The sequence below is a fragment of the Hyperolius riggenbachi genome, chromosome 2, assembly GCF_040937935.1.
Source record: "Hyperolius riggenbachi isolate aHypRig1 chromosome 2, aHypRig1.pri, whole genome shotgun sequence".
Lineage (NCBI taxonomy): Eukaryota > Metazoa > Chordata > Amphibia > Anura > Hyperoliidae > Hyperolius > Hyperolius riggenbachi.
This window is the reverse complement of record NC_090647.1, coordinates 155,361,555-155,370,890: the sequence shown is the minus strand read 5'-3', so window position 1 is coordinate 155,370,890 and position 9,336 is coordinate 155,361,555. Positions and strand designations below refer to the sequence as shown.

Sequence of the window (9,336 nt, the reverse complement as noted above, 5' to 3'; positions counted from 1 at the left end):
TCAAGGCGCCGGAACGGCGCCTTGGAGGTTGCCTGCGGTCACACTAAGCCGAAAGCACCTGCTCTCGTCAGATCGCGGAAGCTAAGCGGCTTCAGGCTTGGTTAGTAGCTGCATGGGAGACCGGCTGTGAACCCCAGGTGCTGCAGGAGTTTTTTTGGGTTTGAGGCCCAATGGCTATGAGCACGCGTGGGAAGCCTCACCTTCAAGGCGCCGGAACGGCGCCTTAGAGGTTGCCTGCGGCCACACTAAGCCGAAAGCGCCCGCTCTCGTCAGATTGCGGAAGCTAAGCAGCTTCAGGCCTGGTTAGTAGCTGCATGGGAGACCGGCTGTGAACCCCAGGTGCTGCAGGCGTTTTTTTGGGTTTGAGGCCCAATGGCTATGAGCACGCGTGGGAAGCCTCACCTTCAAGGCGCCGGAACGGCGCCTTGGAGGTTGCCTGCGGCCACACTAAGCCGAAAGCGCCCGCTCTCGTCAGATCGCGGAAGCTAAGCGGCTTCAGGCCTGGTTAGTAGCTGCATGGGAGAGCGGCTGTAAACCCCAGGTGCTGCAGGCGTTTTTTTGGGTTTGAGGCCCAATGGCTATGAGCACGCGTGTGAAGCCTCACCTTCAAGGCGCCGGAACGGCGCCTTGGAGGTTGCCTGCGGCCACACTAAGCCGAAAGCGCCCGCTCTCGTCAGATCGCGGAAGCTAAGCGGCTTCAGGCCTGGTTAGTAGCTGCATGGGAGACTGGCTGTGAACCCCAGGTGCTGCAGGCGTTTTTTTGGGTTTGAGGCCCAATGGCTATGAGCACGCGTGGGAAGCCTCACCTTCAAGGCGCCGGAACGGCGCCCTGGAGGTTGCCTGCGGCCACACTAAGCCGAAAGCGCCCGCTCTCGTCAGATCGCGGAAGCTAAGCGGCTTCAGGCCTGGTTAGTAGCTGCATGGGAGAGCGGCTGTAAACCCCAGGTGCTGCAGGCGTTTTTTTGGGTTTGAGGCCCAATGGCTATGAGCACGCGTGTGAAGCCTCACCTTCAAGGCGCCGGAACGGCGCCTTGGAGGTTGCCTGCGGCCACACTAAGCCGAAAGCGCCCGCTCACGTCAGATCGCGGAAGCTAAGCAGCTTCAGGCCTGGTTAGTAGCTGCATGGGAGACCGGCTGTGAACCCCAGGTGCTGCAGGCGTTTTTTTGGGTTTGAGGCCCAATGGCTATGAGCACGCGTGGGAAGCCTCACCTTCAAGGCGCCGGAACGGCGCCTTGGAGGTTGCCTGCGGCCACACTAAGCCGAAAGCGCCCGCTCTCGTCAGATCGCGGAAGCTAAGCGGCTTCAGGCCTGATTAGTAGCTGCATGGGAGACCGGCTGTGAACCCCAGGTGCTGCAGGCGTTTTTTTGGGTTTGAGGCCCAATGGCTATGAGCACGCGTGGGAAGCCTCACCTTCAAGGCGCCGGAACGGCGCCTTGGAGGTTGCCTGCGGTCACACTAAGCCGAAAGCGCCCGCTCTCGTCAGATCGCGGAAGCTAAGCGGCTTCAGGCCTGGTTAGTAGCTGCATGGGAGACCGGCTGTGAACCCCAGGTGCTGTAGGCGTTTTTTGGGGTTTGAGGCCCAATGGCTATGAGCACGCGTGGGAAGCCTCACCTTCAAGGCGCCGGAACGGCGCCCTGGAGGTTGCCTGCGGCCACACTAAGCCGAAAGCTCCGGCGCCTTGAAGGTGAGGCTTCCCACGCGTGCTCATAGCCATTGGGCCTCAAACCCAAAAATACGCCTGCAGCACCTGGGGTTCACAGCCGGTCTCCCATGCAGCTACTAACCAGGCCTGAAGCCGCTTAGCTTCCACAATCTGACGAGAGCGGGCGCTTTCGGCTTAGTGTGGCCGCAGGCAACCTCCAAGGCGCCGTTCCGGCGCCTTGAAGGTGAGGCTTTCCACGCGTGCTCATAGCCATTGGGCCTCAAACCCAAAAATATGCCTGCAGCACCTGGGGTTCACTGCCGGTCTCCCATGCAGCTACTAACCAGGCCTCAAGCCGCTTAGTTTCCGCGATCTGACGAGAGCGGGCGCTTTCGGCTTAGTGTGGCCACAGGCACCCTCCAAGGCGCCGTTCCGGCGCCTTGAAGGTGAGGCTTCCCACGCGTGCTCATAGCCATTGGGCCTCAAACCCAAAAAAACACCTGCAGCACCTGGGGTTCACAGCCGGTCTCCCATGCAGCTACTAACCAGGCCTGAAGCCGCTTAGCTTCCGCGATCTGACGAGAGCGGGCGCTTTTGGCTTAGTGTGGCCGCAGGCAACCTCCAGGGCGCCGTTCCGGCGCCTTGAAGGTGAGGTTTCCCACGCGTGCTCATAGCCATTGGGCCTCAAACCCAAAAAAACGCCTGCAGCACCTGGGGTTCACAGCCGGTCTCCCATGCAGCTACTAACCAGGCCTGAAGCCGCTTAGCTTCCGCGATCTGACGAGAGCGGGCGCTTTCGGCTTAGTGTGGCCGCAGGCAACCTCCAGGGCGCCGTTCCGGCGCCTTGAAGGTGAGGCTTCCCACGCGTGCTCATAGCCATTGGGCCTCAAACCCAAAAAAACGCCTGCAGCACCTGGGGTTCACAGCCGGTCTCCCATGCAGCTACTAACCAGGCCTGAAGCCGCTTAGCTTCCGCGATCTGACGAGAGCGGGCGCTTTCGGCTTAGTGTGGCCGCAGGCAACCTCCAGGGCGCCGTTCCGGCGCCTTGAAGGTGAGGCTTCCCACGCGTGCTCATAGCCATTGGGCCTCAAACCCAAAAAAACGCCTGCAGCACCTGGGGTTCACAGCCGGTGTCCCATGCAGCTACTAACCAGGCCTGAAGCCGCTTAGCTTCCGCGATCTGACGAGAGCGGGTGCTTTCGGCTTAGTGTGGCCGCAGGCAACCTCCAGGGCGCCGTTCCGGCGCCTTGAAGGTGAGGCTTCCCACGCGTGCTCATAGCCATTGGGCCTCAAACCCAAAAAAACGCCTGCAGCACCTGGGGTTCACAGCCGGTCTCCCATGCAGCTACTAACCAGGCCTGAAGCCGCTTAGCTTAGGCGAACTGACGAGAGCGGGCGCTTTCGGCTTAGTGTGGCTGCAGGCAACCTCCAGGGCGCCGTTCCGGCGCCTTGAAGGTGAGGCTACCCACGCGTGCTCATAGCCATTGGGCCTCAAACCCAAAAAAAACGCCTGCAGCACCTGGGGTTCACAGCCGGTCTCCCATGCAGCTACTAACCAGGCCTGAAGCCGCTTAGCTTCCGCGATCTGACGAGAGCGGGCGCTTTCGGCTTAGTGTGGCCGCAGGAAACCTCCAGGGCGCCGTTCCGGCGCCTTGAAGGTGAGGCTTCCCACGCGTGCTCATAGCCATTGGGCCTCAAACCCAAAAAAACGCCTGCAGCACCTGGGGTTCACAGCCGGTCTCCCATGCAGCTACTAACCAGGCCTGAAGCCGCTTAGCTTCCACGATCTGACGAGAGCAGGCGCTTTCGGCTTAGTGTGGCCACAGGCACCCTCCAAGGCGCCGTTCCGGCGCCTTGAAGGTGAGGCTTCCCACGCGTGCTCATAGCCATTGGGCCTCAAACCCAAAAAAACACCTGCAGCACCTGGGGTTCACAGCCGGTCTCCCATGCAGCTACTAACCAGGCCTGAAGCCGCTTAGCTTCCGCGATCTGACGAGAGCGGGCGCTTTTGGCTTAGTGTGGCCGCAGGCAACCTCCAGGGCGCCGTTCCGGCGCCTTGAAGGTGAGGTTTCCCACGCGTGCTCATAGCCATTGGGCCTCAAACCCAAAAAAACGCCTGCAGCACCTGGGGTTCACAGCCGGTCTCCCATGCAGCTACTAACCAGGCCTGAAGCCGCTTAGCTTCCGCGATCTGACGAGAGCGGGCGCTTTCGGCTTAGTGTGGCCGCAGGCAACCTCCAGGGCGCCGTTCCGGCGCCTTGAAGGTGAGGCTTCCCACGCGTGCTCATAGCCATTGGGCCTCAAACCCAAAAAAACGCCTGCAGCACCTGGGGTTCACAGCCGGTGTCCCATGCAGCTACTAACCAGGCCTGAAGCCGCTTAGCTTCCGCGATCTGACGAGAGCGGGTGCTTTCGGCTTAGTGTGGCCGCAGGCAACCTCCAGGGCGCCGTTCCGGCGCCTTGAAGGTGAGGCTTCCCACGCGTGCTCATAGCCATTGGGCCTCAAACCCAAAAAAACGCCTGCAGCACCTGGGGTTCACAGCCGGTCTCCCATGCAGCTACTAACCAGGCCTGAAGCCGCTTAGCTTAGGCAAACTGACGAGAGCGGGCGCTTTCGGCTTAGTGTGGCTGCAGGCAACCTCCAGGGCGCCGTTCCGGCGCCTTGAAGGTGAGGCTACCCACGCGTGCTCATAGCCATTGGGCCTCAAACCCAAAAAAAACGCCTGCAGCACCTGGGGTTCACAGCCGGTCTCCCATGCAGCTACTAACCAGGCCTGAAGCCGCTTAGCTTCCGCGATCTGACGAGAGCGGGCGCTTTCGGCTTAGTGTGGCCGCAGGAAACCTCCAGGGCGCCGTTCCGGCGCCTTGAAGGTGAGGCTTCCCACGCGTGCTCATAGCCATTGGGCCTCAAACCCAAAAAAACGCCTGCAGCACCTGGGGTTCACAGCCGGTCTCCCATGCAGCTACTAACCAGGCCTGAAGCCGCTTAGCTTCCACGATCTGACGAGAGCAGGCGCTTTCGGCTTAGTGTGGCCGCAGGCAACCTCCAAGGCGCTGTTCCGGCGCCTTGAAGGTGAGGCTTCCCACGCGTGCTCATAGCCATTGGGCCTCAAACCCAAAAAAACGCCTGCAGCACCTGGGGTTCACAGCCGGTCTCCCATGCAGCTACTAACCAGGCCTGAAGCCACTCAGCTTCCGCGATCTGACGAGAGCGGGCGCTTTCGGCTTAGTGTGGCCGCAGGCAACCTCCAGGGCGCCGTTCCGGCGCCTTGAAGGTGAGGCTTCCCACGCGTGCTCATAGCCATTGGGCCTCAAACCCAAAAAAACGCCTGCAGCACCTGGGGTTCACAGCCGGTCTCCCATGCAGCTACTAACCAGGCCTGAAGCCGCTTAGCTTCCGCGATCTGACGAGAGCGGGCACTTTCGGCTTAGTGTGGCCGCAGGCAACCTCCAAGGCGCCGTTCCGGCGCCTTGAAGGTGAGGCTTCCCCACGCGTGCTCATAGCCATTGGGCCTCAAACCCAAAAAAACGCCTGCAGCACCTGGGGTTCACAGCCAGTCTCCCATGCAGCTACTAACCAGGCCTGAAGCCGCTTAGCTTCCGCGATCTGACGAGAGCAGGTGCTTTCGGCTTAGTGTGGCCGCAGGCAACCTCCAGGGCGCCGTTCCGGCGCCTTGAAGGTGAGGCTTCCCACGCGTGCTCATAGCCATTGGGCCTCAAACCCAAAAAAACACCTGCAGCACCTGGGGTTCACAGCCGGTCTCCCATGCAGCTACTAACCAGGCCTGAAGCCGCTTAGCTTCCGCGATCTGACGAGAGCGGGCGCTTTCGGCTTAGTGTGGCCGCAGGCAACCTCCAGGGCGCCGTTCCGGCGCCTTGAAGGTGAGGCTTCCCACGCGTGCTCATAGCCATTGGGCCTCAAACCCAAAAAAACGCCTGCTGCACCTGGGGTTCACAGCCGGTCTCCCATGCAGCTACTAACCAGGCCTGAAGCCGCTTAGCTTCCGCGATCTGACGAGAGCGGGCGCTTTCGGCTTAGTGTGGCCGCAGGAAACCTCCAGGGCGCCGTTCCGGCGCCTTGAAGGTGAGGCTTCCCACGCGTGCTCATAGCCATTGGGCCTCAAACCCAAAAAAACGCCTGCAGCACCTGGGGTTCACAGCCGGTCTCCCATGCAGCTACTAACCAGGCCTGAAGCCGCTTAGCTTCCACGATCTGACGAGAGCAGGCGCTTTCGGCTTAGTGTGGCCGCAGGCAACCTCTAAGGCGACGTTCCGGCGCCTTGAAGGTGAGGCTTCCCACGCGTGCTCATAGCCATTGGGCCTCAAACCCAAAAAAACGCCTGCAGCACCTGGGGTTCACAGCCGGTCTCCCATGCAGCTACTAACCAGGCCTGAAGCCGCTCAGCTTCCGCGATCTGACGAGAGCGGGTGCTTTCGGCTTAGTGTGGTAGCAAGAAACCTCCAGGGCGCCGTTCCGGCGCCTTGAAGGTGAGGCTTCCCACGCGTGCTCATAGCCATTGGGCCTCAAACCCAAAAAAAACGCCTGCAGCACCTGGGGTTCACAGCCGGTCTCCCATGCAGCTACTAACCAGGCCTGAAGCCGCTTAGCTTCCGCAATCTGACGAGAGCGGGCGCTTTCGGCTTAGTGTGGCCGCAGGCAACCTCCAGGGCGCCGTTCCGGCGCCTTGAAGGTGAGGCTTCCCACGCGTGCTCATAGCCATTGGGCCTCAAACCCAAAAAAACACCTGCAGCACCTGGGATTCACAGCCAGTCTCCCATGCAGCTACTAACCAGGCCTGAAGCCGCTTAGCTTCCGCGATCTGACGAGAGCGGGCGCTTTCGGCTTAGTGTGGCCACAGGCAACCTCCAAGGCGCCGTTCCGGCGCCTTGAAGGTGAGGCTTCCCACGCGTGCTCATAGCCATTGGGCCTCAAACCCAAAAAAACACCTGCAGCACCTGGGGTTCACAGCCGGTCTCCCATGCAGCTACTAACCAGGCCTGAAGCCGCTTAGCTTCCGCGATCTGACGAGAGCGGGCGCTTTCGGCTTAGTGTGGCCGCAGGCAACCTCCAGGGCGCCGTTCCGGCGCCTTGAAGGTGAGACTTCCCACGCGTGCTCATAGCCATTGGGCCTCAAACCCAAAAAAACACCTGCAGCACCTGGGGTTCACAGCTGGTCTCCCATGCAGCTACTAACCAGGCCTGAAGCCGCTTAGCTTCCGCGATCTGACGAGAGCGGGCGCTTTCGGCTTAGTGTGGCCACAGGCAACCTCCAGGGCGCCGTCCCGGCGCCTTGAAGGTGAGGCTTCCCACGCGTGCTCATAGCCATTGGGCCTCAAACCCAAAAAAACGCCTGCAGCACCTGGGGTTCACAGCCGGTCTCCCATGCAGCTACTAACCAGGCCTGAAGCCGCTTAGCTTCCGCGATCTGACGAGAGCGGGCACTTTCGGCTTAGTGTGGCCGCAGGCAACCTCCAAAGCGCCGTTCCGGCGCATTGAAGGTGAGGCTTCCCACGCGTGCTCATAGCCATTGGGCCTCAAACCCAAAAAAACGCCTGCAGCACCTGGGGTTCACAGCCGGTCTCCCATGCAGCTACTAACCAGGCCTGAAGCCACTTAGCTTCTGCAATCTGACGAGAGCGGGCGCTTTCGGCTTAGTGTGGCCACAGGCACCCTCCAGGGCACCGTTCCGGCGCCTTGAAGGTGAGGCTTCCCACGCGTGCTCATAGCCATTGGGCCTCAAACCCAAAAAAACACCTGCAGCACCTGGGGTTCACAGCCGGTCTCCCATGCAGCTACTAACCAGGCCTGAAGCCGCTTAGCTTCCGCGATCTGACGAGAGGGGGCGCTTTCGGCTTAGTGTGGCCGCAGGCAACCTCCAGGGCGCCGTTCCAGCGCCTTGAAGGTGAGGCTTCCCACGCGTGCTCATAGCCATTGGGCCTCAAACCCAAAAAAACACCTGCAGCACCTGGGGTTCACAGCCGGTCTCCCATGCAGCTACTAACCAGGCCTGAAGCCGCTTAGCTTCCGCGATCTGACGAGAGCGGGCGCTTTCGGCTTAGTGTGGCCGCAGGCAACCTCCAGGGCGCCGTTCCGGCGCCTTGAAGGTGAGGCTTCCCACGTGTGCTCATAGCCATTGGGCCTCAAACCCAAAAAAACGCCTGCAGCACCTGGGGTTCACAGCCGGTCTCCCATGCAGCTACTAACCAGGCCTGAAGCCGCTTAGCTTCCGCGATCTGATGAGAGCACGCGCTTTCGGCTTAGTGTGGCCGCAGGCAACCTCCAAGGCGCCGTTCCGGCGCCTTGAAGGTGAGGCTTCCCACGCGTGCTCATAGCCATTGGTCCTCAAACCCAAAAAACCGCCTGCAGCACCTGGGGTTCACAGCCGGTCTCCCATGCAGCTACTAACCAGGCCTGAAGCCACTCAGCTTCCGCAATCTGACGAGAGCGGGCGCTTTCAGCTTAGTGTGGCCACAGGCAACCTCCAGGGCGCCGTTCCGGCGCCTTGAAGGTGAGGCTTCCCACGCGTGCTCATAGCCATTGGGCCTCAAACCCAAAAAAACGCCTGCTGCACCTGGGGTTCACAGCCGGTCTCCCATGCAGCTACTAACCAGGCCTGAAGCCGCTTAGCTTCCGCGATCTAACGAGAGCGGGCGCTTTCGGCTTAGTGTGGCCGCAGGCAACCTCCAGGGCGCCGTTCCGGCGCCTTGAAGGTGAGGCTTCCCACGCGTGCTCATAGCCATTGGGCCTCAAACCCAAAAAAACGCCTGCAGCACCTGGGGTTCACAGCCGGTCTCCCATGCAGCTACTAACCAGGCCTGAAGCCGCTTAGCTTCCGCGATCTAACAAGAGCAGGCGCTTTCGGCTTAGTGTGGCCGCAGGCAACCTCCAGGGCGCCGTTCCGGCGCCTTGAAGGTGAGGCTTCCCACGCGTGCTCATAGCCATTGGGCCTCAAACCCAAAAAAACGCCTGCAGCACCTGGGGTTCACAGCCGGTCTCCCATGCAGCTACTAACCAGGCCTGGAACCGCTTAGCTTCCGCGATCTGACGAGAGCGGGCACTTTCGGCTTAGTGTGGCCGCAGGCAACCTCCAAGGCGCCGTTCCGGCGCCTTGAAGGTGAGGCTTCCCACGCGTGCTCATAGCCATTGGGCCTCAAACCCAAAAAAAACGCCTGCAGCACCTGGGGTTCACAGCCGGTCTCCCATGCAGCTACTAACCAGGCCTGAAGCCGCTTAGCTTCCGCGATCTGACGAGAGCGGGCGCTTTCGGCTTAGTGTGGCCACAGGCAACCTCCAAAGCGCCGTTCCGGCGCCTTGAAGGTGAGGCTTCCCACGCGTGCTCATAGCCATTGGGCCTCAAACCCAAAAAAAACGCCTGCAGCACCTGGGGTTCACAGCCGGTCTCCCATGCAGCTACTAACCAGGCCTGAAGCCGCTTAGCTTCCGCGATCTGACGAGAGCGGGCGCTTTCGGCTTAGTGTGGCCGAGGCAACCTCCAAGGCGCCGTTCCGGCGCCTTGAAGGTGAGGCTTCCCGCGCGTGCTCATAGCCATTGGGCCTCAAACCCAAAAAAACACCTGCAGCACCTGGGGTTCACAGCCGGTCTCCCATGCAGCTACTAACCAGGCCTGAAACCGCTTAGCTTCCGCGATCTGACGAGAGCGGGCGCTTTCGGCTTAGTGTGGCCGCAGAC

General features: G+C 61.2%; 6 non-coding genes and 40 pseudogenes across 6 annotated transcripts; 8 read left to right on the top strand and 38 right to left on the bottom strand.

Moving 5' to 3' along the window:
• Positions 1-30: 30 nt before the first annotated feature.
• On the top strand, positions 31-149 carry LOC137549546 (5S ribosomal RNA; annotated as a pseudogene).
• Positions 150-232: 83 nt separating this feature from the next.
• On the top strand, positions 233-351 carry LOC137549362 (5S ribosomal RNA; annotated as a pseudogene).
• An 83-nt stretch (positions 352-434) lies between these two features.
• LOC137549797 (5S ribosomal RNA) lies at positions 435-553 on the top strand (annotated as a pseudogene).
• Positions 554-636: 83 nt separating this feature from the next.
• On the top strand, positions 637-755 carry LOC137558416 (5S ribosomal RNA; annotated as a pseudogene).
• Positions 756-838: 83 nt separating this feature from the next.
• LOC137549796 (5S ribosomal RNA) lies at positions 839-957 on the top strand (annotated as a pseudogene).
• Positions 958-1,040: 83 nt separating this feature from the next.
• Positions 1,041-1,159, top strand: LOC137547777 (5S ribosomal RNA; annotated as a pseudogene).
• An 83-nt stretch (positions 1,160-1,242) lies between these two features.
• LOC137556704 (5S ribosomal RNA) lies at positions 1,243-1,361 on the top strand. The gene has a single exon (XR_011029343.1). It is a non-coding gene; the product is annotated as a 5S ribosomal RNA (ribosomal RNA).
• Positions 1,362-1,444: 83 nt separating this feature from the next.
• On the top strand, positions 1,445-1,563 carry LOC137559385 (5S ribosomal RNA; annotated as a pseudogene).
• Positions 1,564-1,738: 175 nt separating this feature from the next.
• On the bottom strand, positions 1,739-1,857 carry LOC137549173 (5S ribosomal RNA; annotated as a pseudogene).
• An 83-nt stretch (positions 1,858-1,940) lies between these two features.
• On the bottom strand, positions 1,941-2,059 carry LOC137549910 (5S ribosomal RNA; annotated as a pseudogene).
• Positions 2,060-2,142: 83 nt separating this feature from the next.
• LOC137548413 (5S ribosomal RNA) lies at positions 2,143-2,261 on the bottom strand (annotated as a pseudogene).
• Positions 2,262-2,344: 83 nt separating this feature from the next.
• Positions 2,345-2,463, bottom strand: LOC137556220 (5S ribosomal RNA). Its single transcript, XR_011028878.1, has one exon. It is a non-coding gene; the product is annotated as a 5S ribosomal RNA (ribosomal RNA).
• An 83-nt stretch (positions 2,464-2,546) lies between these two features.
• Positions 2,547-2,665, bottom strand: LOC137556219 (5S ribosomal RNA). Its single transcript, XR_011028877.1, has one exon. It is a non-coding gene; the product is annotated as a 5S ribosomal RNA (ribosomal RNA).
• An 83-nt stretch (positions 2,666-2,748) lies between these two features.
• On the bottom strand, positions 2,749-2,867 carry LOC137556709 (5S ribosomal RNA). The gene has a single exon (XR_011029349.1). It is a non-coding gene; the product is annotated as a 5S ribosomal RNA (ribosomal RNA).
• An 83-nt stretch (positions 2,868-2,950) lies between these two features.
• Positions 2,951-3,069, bottom strand: LOC137553104 (5S ribosomal RNA; annotated as a pseudogene).
• An 84-nt stretch (positions 3,070-3,153) lies between these two features.
• LOC137557904 (5S ribosomal RNA) lies at positions 3,154-3,272 on the bottom strand (annotated as a pseudogene).
• Positions 3,273-3,355: 83 nt separating this feature from the next.
• On the bottom strand, positions 3,356-3,474 carry LOC137549478 (5S ribosomal RNA; annotated as a pseudogene).
• Positions 3,475-3,557: 83 nt separating this feature from the next.
• On the bottom strand, positions 3,558-3,676 carry LOC137548412 (5S ribosomal RNA; annotated as a pseudogene).
• Positions 3,677-3,759: 83 nt separating this feature from the next.
• On the bottom strand, positions 3,760-3,878 carry LOC137556217 (5S ribosomal RNA). Its single transcript, XR_011028875.1, has one exon. It is a non-coding gene; the product is annotated as a 5S ribosomal RNA (ribosomal RNA).
• Positions 3,879-3,961: 83 nt separating this feature from the next.
• LOC137556708 (5S ribosomal RNA) lies at positions 3,962-4,080 on the bottom strand. Its single transcript, XR_011029348.1, has one exon. It is a non-coding gene; the product is annotated as a 5S ribosomal RNA (ribosomal RNA).
• An 83-nt stretch (positions 4,081-4,163) lies between these two features.
• LOC137553982 (5S ribosomal RNA) lies at positions 4,164-4,282 on the bottom strand (annotated as a pseudogene).
• Positions 4,283-4,366: 84 nt separating this feature from the next.
• LOC137557902 (5S ribosomal RNA) lies at positions 4,367-4,485 on the bottom strand (annotated as a pseudogene).
• Positions 4,486-4,568: 83 nt separating this feature from the next.
• On the bottom strand, positions 4,569-4,687 carry LOC137548518 (5S ribosomal RNA; annotated as a pseudogene).
• Positions 4,688-4,770: 83 nt separating this feature from the next.
• On the bottom strand, positions 4,771-4,889 carry LOC137549584 (5S ribosomal RNA; annotated as a pseudogene).
• An 83-nt stretch (positions 4,890-4,972) lies between these two features.
• Positions 4,973-5,091, bottom strand: LOC137557552 (5S ribosomal RNA; annotated as a pseudogene).
• An 84-nt stretch (positions 5,092-5,175) lies between these two features.
• Positions 5,176-5,294, bottom strand: LOC137559086 (5S ribosomal RNA; annotated as a pseudogene).
• Positions 5,295-5,377: 83 nt separating this feature from the next.
• On the bottom strand, positions 5,378-5,496 carry LOC137557484 (5S ribosomal RNA; annotated as a pseudogene).
• An 83-nt stretch (positions 5,497-5,579) lies between these two features.
• On the bottom strand, positions 5,580-5,698 carry LOC137549052 (5S ribosomal RNA; annotated as a pseudogene).
• Positions 5,699-5,781: 83 nt separating this feature from the next.
• Positions 5,782-5,900, bottom strand: LOC137548517 (5S ribosomal RNA; annotated as a pseudogene).
• Positions 5,901-5,983: 83 nt separating this feature from the next.
• On the bottom strand, positions 5,984-6,102 carry LOC137553155 (5S ribosomal RNA; annotated as a pseudogene).
• An 84-nt stretch (positions 6,103-6,186) lies between these two features.
• On the bottom strand, positions 6,187-6,305 carry LOC137558854 (5S ribosomal RNA; annotated as a pseudogene).
• Positions 6,306-6,388: 83 nt separating this feature from the next.
• On the bottom strand, positions 6,389-6,507 carry LOC137548603 (5S ribosomal RNA; annotated as a pseudogene).
• An 83-nt stretch (positions 6,508-6,590) lies between these two features.
• Positions 6,591-6,709, bottom strand: LOC137557482 (5S ribosomal RNA; annotated as a pseudogene).
• An 83-nt stretch (positions 6,710-6,792) lies between these two features.
• Positions 6,793-6,911, bottom strand: LOC137558530 (5S ribosomal RNA; annotated as a pseudogene).
• Positions 6,912-6,994: 83 nt separating this feature from the next.
• LOC137557551 (5S ribosomal RNA) lies at positions 6,995-7,113 on the bottom strand (annotated as a pseudogene).
• An 83-nt stretch (positions 7,114-7,196) lies between these two features.
• LOC137552461 (5S ribosomal RNA) lies at positions 7,197-7,315 on the bottom strand (annotated as a pseudogene).
• An 83-nt stretch (positions 7,316-7,398) lies between these two features.
• On the bottom strand, positions 7,399-7,517 carry LOC137551013 (5S ribosomal RNA; annotated as a pseudogene).
• Positions 7,518-7,600: 83 nt separating this feature from the next.
• Positions 7,601-7,719, bottom strand: LOC137557481 (5S ribosomal RNA; annotated as a pseudogene).
• An 83-nt stretch (positions 7,720-7,802) lies between these two features.
• On the bottom strand, positions 7,803-7,921 carry LOC137547802 (5S ribosomal RNA; annotated as a pseudogene).
• An 83-nt stretch (positions 7,922-8,004) lies between these two features.
• Positions 8,005-8,123, bottom strand: LOC137553213 (5S ribosomal RNA; annotated as a pseudogene).
• An 83-nt stretch (positions 8,124-8,206) lies between these two features.
• LOC137548006 (5S ribosomal RNA) lies at positions 8,207-8,325 on the bottom strand (annotated as a pseudogene).
• Positions 8,326-8,408: 83 nt separating this feature from the next.
• On the bottom strand, positions 8,409-8,527 carry LOC137549536 (5S ribosomal RNA; annotated as a pseudogene).
• An 83-nt stretch (positions 8,528-8,610) lies between these two features.
• LOC137547772 (5S ribosomal RNA) lies at positions 8,611-8,729 on the bottom strand (annotated as a pseudogene).
• An 84-nt stretch (positions 8,730-8,813) lies between these two features.
• LOC137557015 (5S ribosomal RNA) lies at positions 8,814-8,932 on the bottom strand (annotated as a pseudogene).
• An 84-nt stretch (positions 8,933-9,016) lies between these two features.
• On the bottom strand, positions 9,017-9,134 carry LOC137552547 (5S ribosomal RNA; annotated as a pseudogene).
• An 83-nt stretch (positions 9,135-9,217) lies between these two features.
• Positions 9,218-9,336, bottom strand: LOC137548150 (5S ribosomal RNA; annotated as a pseudogene).